Source organism: Oncorhynchus mykiss, chromosome 26 (assembly GCF_013265735.2).
Source record: "Oncorhynchus mykiss isolate Arlee chromosome 26, USDA_OmykA_1.1, whole genome shotgun sequence".
NCBI lineage: Eukaryota > Metazoa > Chordata > Actinopteri > Salmoniformes > Salmonidae > Oncorhynchus > Oncorhynchus mykiss.
In genome coordinates this window covers 37033436-37046757 of record NC_048590.1, presented here as the reverse complement: position 1 = coordinate 37046757, position 13322 = coordinate 37033436, and the positions used below count along the sequence as shown (strand labels likewise).

The window sequence follows — 13322 nt, the reverse complement described above, 5'->3', positions numbered from 1 at the left end:
TGAGACTGTGAAGCATCAGCATCCCATTTAATTCAACCTCCCCAGATGATATCCCATAGTCCCCTAGCTTCATTGTCGTCTCACATTTTTATGATTTCTGGGTTCTGCAGTGGGGTTCCTCACAACCTTATAAAGAATGCCCTGCTGCGTTCTGCGTACTGGCTCCCTCCTATAAAGACCCAACCTGGTGGAAGGATCAAAGCCCTTTCATTGGCTCACATTCCATTCCGACCTGTAAATCTAATGGCAACCAGCGTAAAACTGCGATACCCAAATAAATTTCACAAGTGCCGAACCCTCCCCTCACCTCCTTCCCTCCCTCCATCCATCTCTCGAGTCTGCGTCCCTCCGTCCTTTATTCTCTCCCCACAGCCCCACAGGTGCACACACCCCACACCCCTGTCAGCCACTGGCTGGCTGAGAGCCGGTGGGCGAGAGTGCCATGTCAGTGACCCGCTCCTGCCTTTAAACCTTTAAATGTGCTGTGGACACCGGTGTGAACGCTTCGCCCCGCCCCTTGCCGCACAGCTTCCCCACATCAGCAGTGAACAAGCTCAGAGCAGAGTGAAGGCTGTGAGGTTTAAGGACAGCAGGCCTCGTATATATTCCCAGACATTTACTACATGCGTTTCACATTTCTGCCTGCCTAATAATGCCAGAGACCTCATGCGGGACGCGGGGGAATGCGAGAGTCCCGACCGCCAAAATATGTCCTGACTTTTAGAGTGAAATAAAATGTCCTGTTCCGAACATTAAAGTGTACGCTTAAAAAGGTTGTGTCCTGAATGACTCAAAAGAGGGCTGGATCAAAAAGTGGACAAACAGAAAAGGTATGTGCATGAATACAGAGGAAAAGGTGAAATGTCAGTATGGGAGATGGAGACGGAGAACCTATTAGCTTTATGTTGTTAGTAGATTTCCCTTCAGGGGGCTACAGCTTTATCTGCAGACTAAACAACACCAACAACTACAACACCACCCCACCCCCACCATCAACTACAACACCAACAAACACCAACAACATCAACTACAACACCACCAACTACACCAATAACACCACCACCAACACCCCCACTATCAACTACAACACCACCAACACCAACACCACTAACACCACCAACAACTACAACATCACCAAACACATCACCACCAACTACAACACCACCAAACACCAACAACACCACCACCACAAACTACAACACCACCCCCACCAACTACACCAACACCATCAACTACAACACCAAACACCAACAACACCACCACCATCAACTACAACACCACCAACAACAACCACACCACCATCAACTACAACACCACCAAACACCACCACCATCAACACCACCAAACAGCACCAACAACTACACCACCAACACCAATAAGACCACCATCCAACATCACCACCACCACCACCAACATCAACAACACCACCACCAACAACAACTACAACACCAACTACAACACCACCAACATCATCTACAATACCACCAACTACACAAACACCACCACCACCACCATCAACTACAACACCACCAAACACCAACACCACCATCAACTACACCACCATCAACAACACCACCAAACACCAACAACTACACCACCATCAATTACACCAACACCAATAACAATAACACCACCACCACGATCAACTACAACACCAAACATCATCACAAGACCATCAAACACCAACAACACCACCACCAAATACACCACCACTACCAACAACACCACCACCAACTACACCAAAACCACCACCAATAACACCAACAACAACACCACCCCCACCAACAACATCACCACCATCAAAAACACTAACAACAACACAAACAACAACACCACCAACATCAACACAATCAGGATGCACAATGGGCTTCCAGACAACCCGGCACTCTAAGTTATTCTATTTAGAGTGGAACAAACAAAAGGAGTGGAAAACTGGTCCACAGACAGAGTGAATCTACAACACAAAACAACATACACTATTCATGGCCAGTCTGTGTTCAAAGGGCCAGGAAGAAGAGCAGAGGAGGAAAACTGACAAACTGACACACATTCATTGGTGTCAAATTCCTGCAGAAGCTTCAGGATATTAAACCTGTGTGTGTGTTTCTGTGTGTGTGTCCAGTGTGGGAGTTTCTGTGTGATGTGTGAGCATGAGTAAGGGGGCAGTGTGGTGTGTTTCCTGTGTGTGTAACCATTGTGTGTTGTTCCTGTATGTATGTGTGTACAAGGCTGGTTGGTAGGCCGTTGCCAACTTGACCTTAGAGCACATTGCCCTGTGTGATGTGCATGTAGGCGTAGGCATACACACACACACACACACACACACACACACACAACTGGGCTGGATAGCACACTTCCTCAGCTCCAATCGCACACAACCAGGCTGTCATGCACATGTCGAATACATCAAGCCACTCAGAAATTCCACAGGAAAAAAAGACAACCCCAGCCCTCTGTAGCAGATGGGCTCTCATTTCCTCCTCTCTTCTCTTGTCTCTCCTCATCTCCTCTCCTCTCTCCTTCTCTCCTCTCATCTCCCTGTATATCAGAGCAGGCTCTCTGTCAGTTAGAGACGCTGCTTTTCCACACAGTATAAGAAACCAGATTACCAATCCCATAAAAACAATGACATGGATGATTTACTGTAACCAGTCGTCTGTTCTGAGTGATATATCTGATGCTGCTCCTAATCTCTCTCTGTTGACGGGATTAAAATCCCTTTGGCCAGACTGTTTATCACATAAATAGGGGGTCTGTTCTCTCAGATGTGGACATGAGAGGGAAATCAAACGGCTGGTATTTTTTATTTTTGACACTTTAATGAGTAGATTCATGTCCAGTGCTTAGATCATTATGGCTCAAAATAACTAAGAAAATAATGTGTCTACATCAAAATTGCTGGTGGCAGTGGAGAAGAGCTCATTTCCTCTGAGAGGGTGGTTTGTCTGAGGACTACCCCCATGGGTCCAGCATAATCCTGAGGAACCCTGGGTCCCAATGGATTGGTTTTGACTCGGGTTGCTATGCTGTAACAATCAGAACCAAAGTCGGGGTGTAGGTGGAAACAGACCTCCAACCAGTAGATGGAGTTCTACTGAGAGCCCTGGGGAGTTTAAACCTTGACAGCCAACCCCAGCCCCCTCTCATCCCCACGATGACGCATTGAGAGTTAGCTGCCTAATAGAGCGCTTTGTTTAGGAAGCAAACAATTTGTACTTGTGTGACACCGATTTCAGAAAATGGTCTCCTCCTGCAAAAGTGACGGTGAATCAGTCTCCTGTAGAACATCATCCTCAAACAGGGAGACAGGCAAAGACATAAAATGCGCTTCCGCCCCATTTTCATTTGGCACCCCATCGCAGAATGTGGGGAGTGGGTGTGGGGCGGCCAGTGGCAAAGAGGATGGCAGGAAGGCCAGGGAGTGCCCACGTCGGACCGGGGGAGGGGTGAAGAGAGAGCCCAAACGGATGAGGTTCACACCTGAGTCAACAAGCCTGCTGTGAGGAGTATGGAGCGGGTAGTCACCGGACCTCCACCCCCCCAAGCCCCCTGGACCTCCAACCCCCCAGGCCCTCCATGCCCCAGCCCCCTGGACCTCCATGCCCCAGCCCCCTGGACCTCCACCCCCCAGGCACTCCATGCCCGAGCCCCCTGGACCTCCACCCCCCAGGCCCTCCATGCCCCAGCCCCCTGGACCTCCAACCCCCCAGGCCCTCCATGCCCCAGCCCCCTTGACCTCCACCCCCGAGGCCCTCCATGCCCCAGCCCCCTGGACCTCCAACCCCCAGGCCCTCCATTCCCCAGCCCCCTGGACCTCCACCCCCCCAGGCCCTGCATGTCCCTGACCCCTGGACCTCCTCCCCCCAGCCCCTTGGACCTCCACCCCCCAGGCCCTCCATGCCCCAGCCCCCTGGACCTCCACCCCCCAGGTCCACCATGCCCCAGCCCCCTGGACCTCCTCCCCCCAGGCCCTCCATGCCCCAGCCCCCTGGACCTCCTCCCCCCAGGGCCTCCATGCCCCAGCCCCCTGGACCTCCACCCAGCAGGCCCTCCTCCATAAGCCCCCTGGACCTCCACCCCCCAGGTCCTCCACGCCCCATGGCCTCCACCCCCCAAGCCCTCCACGCCCCAGCCCCCTGGACCTACACCCCCCAGGCCCTCCATGCCCCAGCCCCCTGGACCTCCTCCCCCCAGGGCCTCCATGCCCCAGCCCCCTGGACCTCCACCCCCCAGGCCCTCCATACCCCAGCCCCCTGGACCTCCTTCCCCCAAACCCCCTGGACCTCCACCCCCCAGGCCCGCCATGCCCCAGCCCAATGGACCTCCTCCCCTCAGCCCCCTGGACCTCCTTCCCCCAAACCCCCTGGACCTCCACCCCCCAGGCCCTCCATGCCCCAGCCCCCTGGACCTCCTCCCCCCAGCCCCTGGACCTCCACCCAGCAGGCCCTCCACCATAAGCCCCCTGGACCTCCACCCCCCAGGTCCTCCACGCCCCAGCCCCCATGGCCTTCACCCCCCAAGCCCTCCACGCCCCAGCCCAATGGACCTCCTCCCCTCAGCCCCCTGGACCTCCTTCCCCCAAACCCCCTGGACCTACACCCCCCAGGCCCTCCATGCCCCAGCCCCCTGGACCTCCTCCCCCCAACCCCCTGGACCTCCACCCACCAGGCCCTCCACGCCCCAGCCCCCTGGAACTCCTCCCCCCAGCCCCCTGGACCTCCCCCCCAGGCCCTCCATTCCCCAGCCCCCTGGACCTCCACCCCCCAGGCCCTATATGCCCCAGCCCCCTGGACCTCCTCCCCCCAGGCTCTCCATGCCCCAGCCCCCTGGACCTCCACCCCCCAGGCCCTCCATGCCCCAGCCCCCTGGACCTCCTCCCCCCAAGCCCTCCATGCCCCAGCCCCCTGGACCTCCACCCCCCAGGTCCTCCATACCCCAGCCCCCTGGACCTCCTCCCCCCAGCTCCCTGGACCTCCACCCCCCAGGCCCTCCATACCCCAGCCCCCTGGACCTCCTCCCCCCAGCCCCCTGGACCTCCACCCCCCAGGCCCTCCATGCCCCAGCCCCATGGATCTCCTCCCCTCAGCCCCCTGGACCTCCTTCCCCCAAACCCCTGGACCTCCACCCCCCAGGCCCTCCGTGCCCCAGCCCCATGGATCTCCTCCCCTCAGCCCCCTGGACCTCCTTCCCCCAAACCCCCTGGACCTCCACCCCCCAGGCCCTCCATGCCCCAGCCCCCTGGACCTCCTCCCCCAAGCCCCCTGGACCTCCACCCCCCAGGCCCTCCACCATCAGCCCCCTGGACCTCCACCCCCCAGGTCCTCCACGCCCCAGCCCCCTTGGCCTCCACCCCCCAAGCCCTCCAGGCCCCAGGCCCCTGGACCTACACCCCCCAGGCCCTCCAAGCCCCAGCCCCCTGGACCTCCTCCCCCCAACCCCCTGGACCTCCACCCCCCAGGCCCTCCACGCCCCAGCCCCCTGGACCTCCTCCCCCCAGCCCCCTGGACGTCCACCCCCCCAGGCCCTCCACGCCCCAGCCCCCTGGACCTCCACCCCCCCAGGCCCTCCACGCCCCAGCCCCCTGGACCTCCACCCCCCAGGTCCTCCACGCCCCAGCCCCCTGGACCTCCACCCCCCAGGTCCTCTACACCCCAGCCCCCTTGACCTCCACCCCCCAGGTCCTCCACGTCCCAGCCCCCTGGACCTCCCCCCCAGGTCCTCCACGCCCCAGCACCATGGACCTCCACCCCATGGACCTCCTCCCCCCAGCTCCCTGGACCTCTACCCCCTAGGTCCTCCACGCCCTAGACCCCTGGACCCCCACCCCCCAGGCCCTCCATGCCCCAGCCCCATGGACCTCCTCCCCTCAGCCCCCTGGACCTCCTTCCCCCAAACCCCCTGGACCTCCACCCCCCAGGCCCTCCATGCCCCAGCCCCATGGACCTCCTCCCCTCAGCCCCCTGGACCTCCTTCCCCCAAACCCCCTGGACCTCCACCCCCCAGGCCCTCCGTGCCCCGGCCCCCTGGACCTCCTCCCCCCAGCCCCCTGGACCTCCACCCCTCAGGCCCTCCACCATCAGCCCCCTGGACCTCCACCCCCTAGGTCCTCCACGCCCCATCCCCCTTGGCCTCCACCCCCCAAGCACTCCACGCCCCAGCCCCCTGGACCTACACCCCCCAGGCCCTCCATGCCCCAGCCCCCTGGACCTCCTCCCCCCAACCCCCTGGACCTCCACCCCCCAGGCCCTCCACGCCCCAGCCCCCTGGACCTCCTCCCCCCAGCCCCCAGGCCCTCCACGCCCCAGCCCCCTGGACCTCCCGCCAGGTCCTCCACGCCCCAGCCCCATGGACCTCCACCCCATGGACCTCCTCCCCCCAGCTCCCTGGACCTCCACCCCGCTGGTACTCCACGCCCCAGCCCCCTTCCCTCACACGCCCCAGCCCCCTGGACATCCACCCCCCAGGCCCTCCACGCTCCAGCCCCCTGTACCTCCACCCCCCCAGGTCCTCCACGCCCCAGCCCCATGGACCTCCACCCCATGGACCTCCTCCCCCCAGCTCCCTGGACCTCCACCCCGCTGGTACTCCACGCCCCAGCCCCCTTCCCTCACACGCCCCAGCCCCCTGGACATCCACCCCCCAGGCCCTCCACGCTCCAGCCCCCTGTACCTCCACCCCCCCAGGTCCTCCACGCCCCAGCCCCATGGACCTCCACCCCATGGACCTCCTCCCCCCAGCTCCCTGGACCTCCACTCCGCTGGTCCTCCACGCCCCAGCCCCCTGGACCTCCACCCCCCAGGCCCTCCATGCCCCAGCCCCATGGACCTCCACCCCCCAGGCACCTGGACTCCCTCCGCATCGATGACAAACAGCACGTAGCTACCTCATACACAGGGCATGTCTCTGACTGCTTCGAACCACGGTGAGATCACACATCACCTAGGTGCCATCACACACACACAATCCATCACACACACTTCCTTGCCCACTGACACTGTCCCTCCCTCCCCCCTAGGCTACATGGTTGTTTTAACTGACATTTAGGCCCCGGGACATAATAAGCACTATCCATTCAAAGAAAAGCAAAACTTTAACTGCCTTTTGACATTTTGTTTCCGACAAATCGTGGCATAATGCATTCTCAGAATCCCACACACTGGTCAGCGGTCACTGTAATGGTTATGGATGGGAGGTAAGTGATAAGTGACTGAACAGTGTAATAAATGGTTAACTGATTGAAACATCTGTAGAGTGACCTGAGAACCAGGCCACACAGGCCAGTAATAATGTGTAACCCCACACCCACACACTGGACCAGGAGGTGGGGATGCATATTCATCTGTCTGGTTGGAGGACTAGCTGGTTACATCCTGATCAGATCAGGTGGTCACTGCTCATGTACTAAATATTAGGTGTCAAATATAGTTTTTCTATTGAATATGTCAAAAGGTATTGCAATAGTACACAGCTCCAGTAGAACATGATAGGCCTCGATGCTGCCCAAGAGGAAAAGCTGATCACCACATGTATCTTCATCTGTCCTCCCTCAGCAGCTCAACTCAGTAGTCTCTATCTCTAACACACACACACGCACACACACTGAGGCAGACACACACACACACACTGAGGCAGACACACACATGCACACACTGAGGCAGACACACACACGCACACACACTGAGGCAGACACACACACGCACACACTGAGGCAGACACACACACGCACACACTGAGGCAGACACAGACACACACACACTCGCACACTGAGTAGATATTTTCAGTAGAGATCCATTCAGGTAGATGATGAAAAATGGCCAACTAGCCCTCGTTGACACTCTCCTCACTAATTGTTGTTTGGGGCTGAAGGGGGACATTGTTCACTTCACTTAGCGGCAGGTCAGAGAGGGGGTGGAATCATTCATGTTAAAATGTGTCCTTCCATCTATCTGAACACCCCGGGGCCAAGTCATTTAAAGGGCCGGTGTGATGCTGCATGGAGCTGGGCCCGGGTAGACCTTTCACACCCTGTTTAGAACACAGATCTCATAACATTACCAGCACCGCAGGCAGGGTGATCACCAAGGATCATTATTTAAACACACACACACAAACACACTATAGGCACACACACACACACACACACACACACACACACACAGCACATAGTACTATAGACAATCATACTGGTTGATGTTCAGAAATGTATACACACCCACAATGAAGACAGTCAAGTAGCTTAAATAGCCATTCAATTAGCCCTCTGTGTTCTCTCTGTCTCTCTCTCACAGTGTTAAACCCAATCCGTGACACAGACACGGACGGGCAGGTCAGGCGTTAGGAGAAAGCAAAAGAGAGAAAGAAAGAGAGAAAGATGAATCACCCCAAAGTATTTACACATACACCTGGGGTAAGCCTAGACACTGACATCTTGGCACATACAAGGCCTGTCCATTTAAGTGCTTTTCAATGTGCCCATGGTGTCAACATCTATTTCACACTCATCTACACCTAGAAGGAGAAAAAGATGTTTCCATGACCTTTACCCAAGGTGTCAAATCTGGAGAGGAGAGCGAGTGAGGAGAATATGAGAGAGAGAGAGAGAGAGAGAGAGAGAGAGAGAGAGAGAGAGAGAGAGAGAGAGAGAGAGAGAGAGAGAGAGAGAGAGAGAGAGAGAGAGAGAGAGAGAGAGAGAGAGAGAGAGAGAGAGAGAGAGAGAGAGAGAGAGAGAGAGAGAGAGAGAGAGAGAGAGAGAGAGAGAGAGAGAGAGAGAGAGAGAGAGAGAGAGAGAGAGAGAGAGAGAGAGAGAGAGAGAGAGAGAGAGAGAGAGAGAGAGAGAGAGAGAGAGAGAGAGAGAGAGAGAGAGAGAGAGAGAGAGAGAGAGAGAGAGAGAGAGAGAGAGAGAGAGAGAGAGAGAGAGAGAGAGAGAGAGAGAGAGAGAGAGAGAGAGAGAGAGAGAGAGAGAGAGAGAGAGAGAGAGAGAGAGAGAGCAGAGCAGAGCAGAGCAGAACAGATATTTAAGAGGTATGCCCTACCTTACATAAGCAGAAAAGTAAAGGGTGTTCGCCACTTTGGCTTTAATTGTTATTTTGTGGGCAGGCCATAACACTTCCATTACGATTATGTCGATAGAGAAAGCTTTTTAGTTTTCACCTACAAATGACAACATGTTTTCATGAGGTCAGCTGTTTTCCAGGCAGAATGGACCATTTTAACACTGACACACATTCCCTAGGTATTCAGATTCAGACACAGGCCAGTTTGTTGGGGGAGAGGTGAGGGAACGAGGGGGGGAATGAGGGACGGAGGGAGGGGAAGGAGAGCATTGATTGAAAGACTGTGATTAGCAGTTTTCAGCAGGGTGCGCTGGGGCCATCAAGTTGTTCTGACAGCCTGGTCGCGTCCTGAGGTGCAGTCAAGGAGAAGTCAGTGCTTTAGAGAGCGCTCTCTCTCTCCGTGTCTCTCTCTATCAGTCTCTTTCCTCCCTCTCTTTCTTTCTCTCGCTCTCTAGCTAGCCAGCCACACTTCTCTGCCCCGCCACAAAATCAATATGGCTCTGTAAAGTGCAGGCGGCCCGGGGGAGACTGAGGGCTAGAAGCGGGGCCACGGTGTCCTCCAGGCCTGTCCCACGGGCAGTGTCAAGGACAGACCCGAGGATACCGGAGGCTGAGGCTGGGGTCTGCCATACCCCCCTCTGCCCCCTCCCCTGTGTCCGCTGACGCGCCTGGAGGACAGGATCGATAAGCAGGTGGAGCGTTAAATACTCTGCCCCAGAGGGTGTCCCGCTGCTGGGGCCCAGCCAGCCAAGACTCAGCCTCCTGCTCCCTCCTCCTGGAGGACGGACGGTCGGCCTGGTCTGGTCACACCTGAATTGGATGTTTTGTTCTCAGACTGAGAGACAGAGACTGGAGATCTCTGACAATAAACAGTTCAATAACAGTTAGAGAAACATCTCTGCTGTGGAAGGTAGCAGCGTGGCCCACTGGTCACACAATGTAGCTCCTTAACAGGACACAGGTCAACAGAAGTCAGCCACGGGGCATGGGCCTGCTCAGGGAATTGGTCAGTAAGCTACCTGAACACTCTCCTACAGTTAAGACAACACAATGTGTTCATAGCTTTATTATGGACAATATCTAAACCATAATAGAGCAAATAGCAAGACTACTTATTCTAGCTCGCTGTCAATAATTGTCCTAATATTGATACAGTGAGTGAAACAGATGGGTGATGTTGAGAGGATTTCAGTCATTCCGAGTGTCTGTGTGTGTGAGTGACTGATCACAGTGGAAGTGGCTTGTGTTGCTAATCCAGAATCCAGTGTACGACAGAGTAAAGAGCCAGCTCTGTGTTCCATCCACAGTGTTAACAGCACAAACTGATCAACCCCTTCAGATGGCAGCTAGTCCCCTTCCCTGTCCTTAAGGATCTAGACTAGATGATCTGCTGCCTGTCTGCAGCTTCACTGGGGATACAGATGATTTACAATCCAGATGGAGACTAGGGCTAAATCAGGGTAAACCAGGGCTGATTGTGACATCTGAAATGGCATTGTATTAGCTAGAATCCATTTAGTGAAAAACAAGCATGTTTCCTTTCTATTTCCTCTACTAACCACTATGTACTGGAACAGTATGTTACTAATATCTGAGACTAAAGGGACAGACAAGAACACTTCTTAGGAAGTGATTCAGTGTTGTTACTGAATCACTACAAGAGAACAAATCTAACCTATGTGTCTCAACTTTACGATTAAGACTCAGATTGCTATTGAATTACCGGACAGATATTATTTGGGAATGTTTACATGGTTTTTGACTGTCTTCCTGGAATCCACCACAAGATAAATAGTCTACAATGGCATTAGACAAATCCTAAAATATACAGGAGCAGAAGGCATCCCATCCATTCCTATTCACTGTTTATTTATTTTCCTTCCTTCACTCATTGTGAACCAAGGATAATATTCTACCAGGAATTGAACGTCTTAATCCTCTTTACACTCTTCCTAGTAGCCTGGATGGTGACAGATTAACAGACCGGACATTTCCAAACCCTGGGGGGACAGCCTACTGCATGCATGGCTTTAAGTGTTCTGGAGGGTTAATATGAAGCCAGTAGAAAAGAAAGCAGTGGTGGTGGTACTGAATATTACTGATGAGTTCCAGGTGAATGGTTGGTACTGATGAGCTCCAGGTGAATGGTACTGATGAGTTCCAGGTGAATGGATGGTACTGATGAGCTCCAGGTGAATGGATGGTACTGATGAGTTCCAGGTGAATGGTTGGTACTGATGAGCTCCAGGTGAATGGATGGTACTGATGAACTCCAGGTGAATGGATGGTACTGATGAGCTCCAGGTGAATGGTTGGTACTGATGAGTTCCAGGTGAATGGTTGGTACTGATGAGTTCCAGGTGAATGGATGGTACTGATGAGCTCCAGGTGAATGGATGGTACTGATGAGCTCCAGGTGAATGGTTGGTACTGATGAGCTCCAGGTGAATGGTTGGTACTGATGAGCTCCAGGTGAATGGTACTGATGAGTTCCAGGTGAATGGTTGGTACTGATGAGTTCCAGGTGAATGGATGGTACTGATGAGCTCCAGGTGAATGGTACTGATGAGCTCCAGGGGAATGGTTGGTACTGATGAGCTCCAGGTGAATGGTACTGATGAGCTCCAGGTGAATGGATGGTACTGATGAGCTCCAGGTGAATGGTTGGTACTGATGAGCTCCAGGTGAATGGTTGGTACTGATGAGCTCCAGGTGAATGGTTGGTACTGATGAGCTCCAGGTGAATGGATGGTACTGATGAGCTCCAGGTGAATGGATGGTACTGATGAGCTCCAGGGGAATGGTTGGTACTGATGAGCTCCAGGTGAATGGTTGGTACTGATGAGCTCCAGGTGAATGGTTGGTACTGATGAGCTCCAGGTGAATGGATGGTACTGATGAGCTCCAGGTGAATGGTTGGTACTGATGAGCTCCAGGGGAATGGTTGGTACTGATGAACTCCAGGGGAATGGTTGGCGCTGACGAGCTCCAGGTGAATGGTTGGTACTGACGAGCTCCAGGGGAATGGTTGGTACTGACAAGCTCCAGGGGAATGGTTGGTACTGACGAGCTCCAGGGGAATGGTTGGTACTGATGAGCTCCAGGTGAATGGTGCTGATGAGCTCGTGCCAGTGTGGGTCAGACCCAACTCATTTAGCCTAGCCTGAGACAGAAAGTAAAATGGGACTCAGTCACGTACTAGAAGATGTTGGCTGTTCCCAACTTCCCCCACCACCTCCACCCACACTGGTCTGAGGGAAGAGGGGGATATCACCGTGGTTACTGTTCACACTCCTGCTAATTATTAGAGCCAATCAGAGAGGTTAACAGGGCGGAGCCTGAGGAGATCATGTTCTGGGGCATTTAACATCTGGCAGAGATGGAGGAGAATACATTACACACTGGCCTCCTCCAATCCAAATAAAACACTCTTCACATCTGAAGTGTACTTAGCACAGAGGGGAGGGAGGGAGGGAGAGGTGGAGGCGAGCATCCCATATGGTGATGTCCAAGTGCCACCTAGTGAAAACTATGTGGCTCATCCAGTCAAGTGACGGTCCTCCAGGCTCCAGAGGAGAGGGGGTCTGCCCCAGAAAACAGCCCAGACAGGAGGACCCATCTGGACTGAGACAGCCCAGTCACAGGCCTAGCTACCTATGGCACCAGTCCAACACAGTCAACGCTAAGAAAGATCTACTGCCACCAATGCCAAAAATTTGACTAGGGACCCAATACCACTAACCTACTTTGCAAGAACGTGCAAGTCAATTTGCCAAATAAAAACTATAATTTCAGGTTATCCAAAGATTACAATCACGTCAACATCAAGGGTGACACTGAGCCATGGATGTTGACGTGGACGATAATTGTGTAAAGTGACGACGTGGGACGTAGTTACTGTACATAGTTGACATCATATGGTGTTACTGACCTGTACTCTCTCCAAAACCAATACTTGTCCAGAGTGTGCTCTCTCCATCTCTCTCTCCATCTACCTATCCATCTCTCTCTTTCGCTCTCTAGCTCTCCACCTCTCTATCTACCTCGCTCTCCATCTACCTCTCTCTCGCTCTCCATCTACCTCTCTCTCGCTCTCCATCTACCTCTCTAGCCCTCTCTCTCCATTAGCTCTCTCGCTCCATTAGCTCTCCATCTCTCTCGCTCTCCATCTCCATCTCTCTCACTCTCCATCTCTCTCTAATTCAATCTCCAGTAGTATGGTCATTGTTTCTAGCCCTGCTATTGGTCCTGGCTGCTACGCTGTGTTTG

General features: G+C 54.5%; 1 protein-coding gene across 4 annotated transcripts in view; it reads right to left on the bottom strand.

Moving 5' to 3' along the window:
• Positions 1 to 13322, bottom strand: part of LOC110506743 (alpha-ketoglutarate-dependent dioxygenase FTO) — a 221901-nt gene that overhangs the window by 196718 nt on the left and 11861 nt on the right. The window lies entirely within an intron of this gene.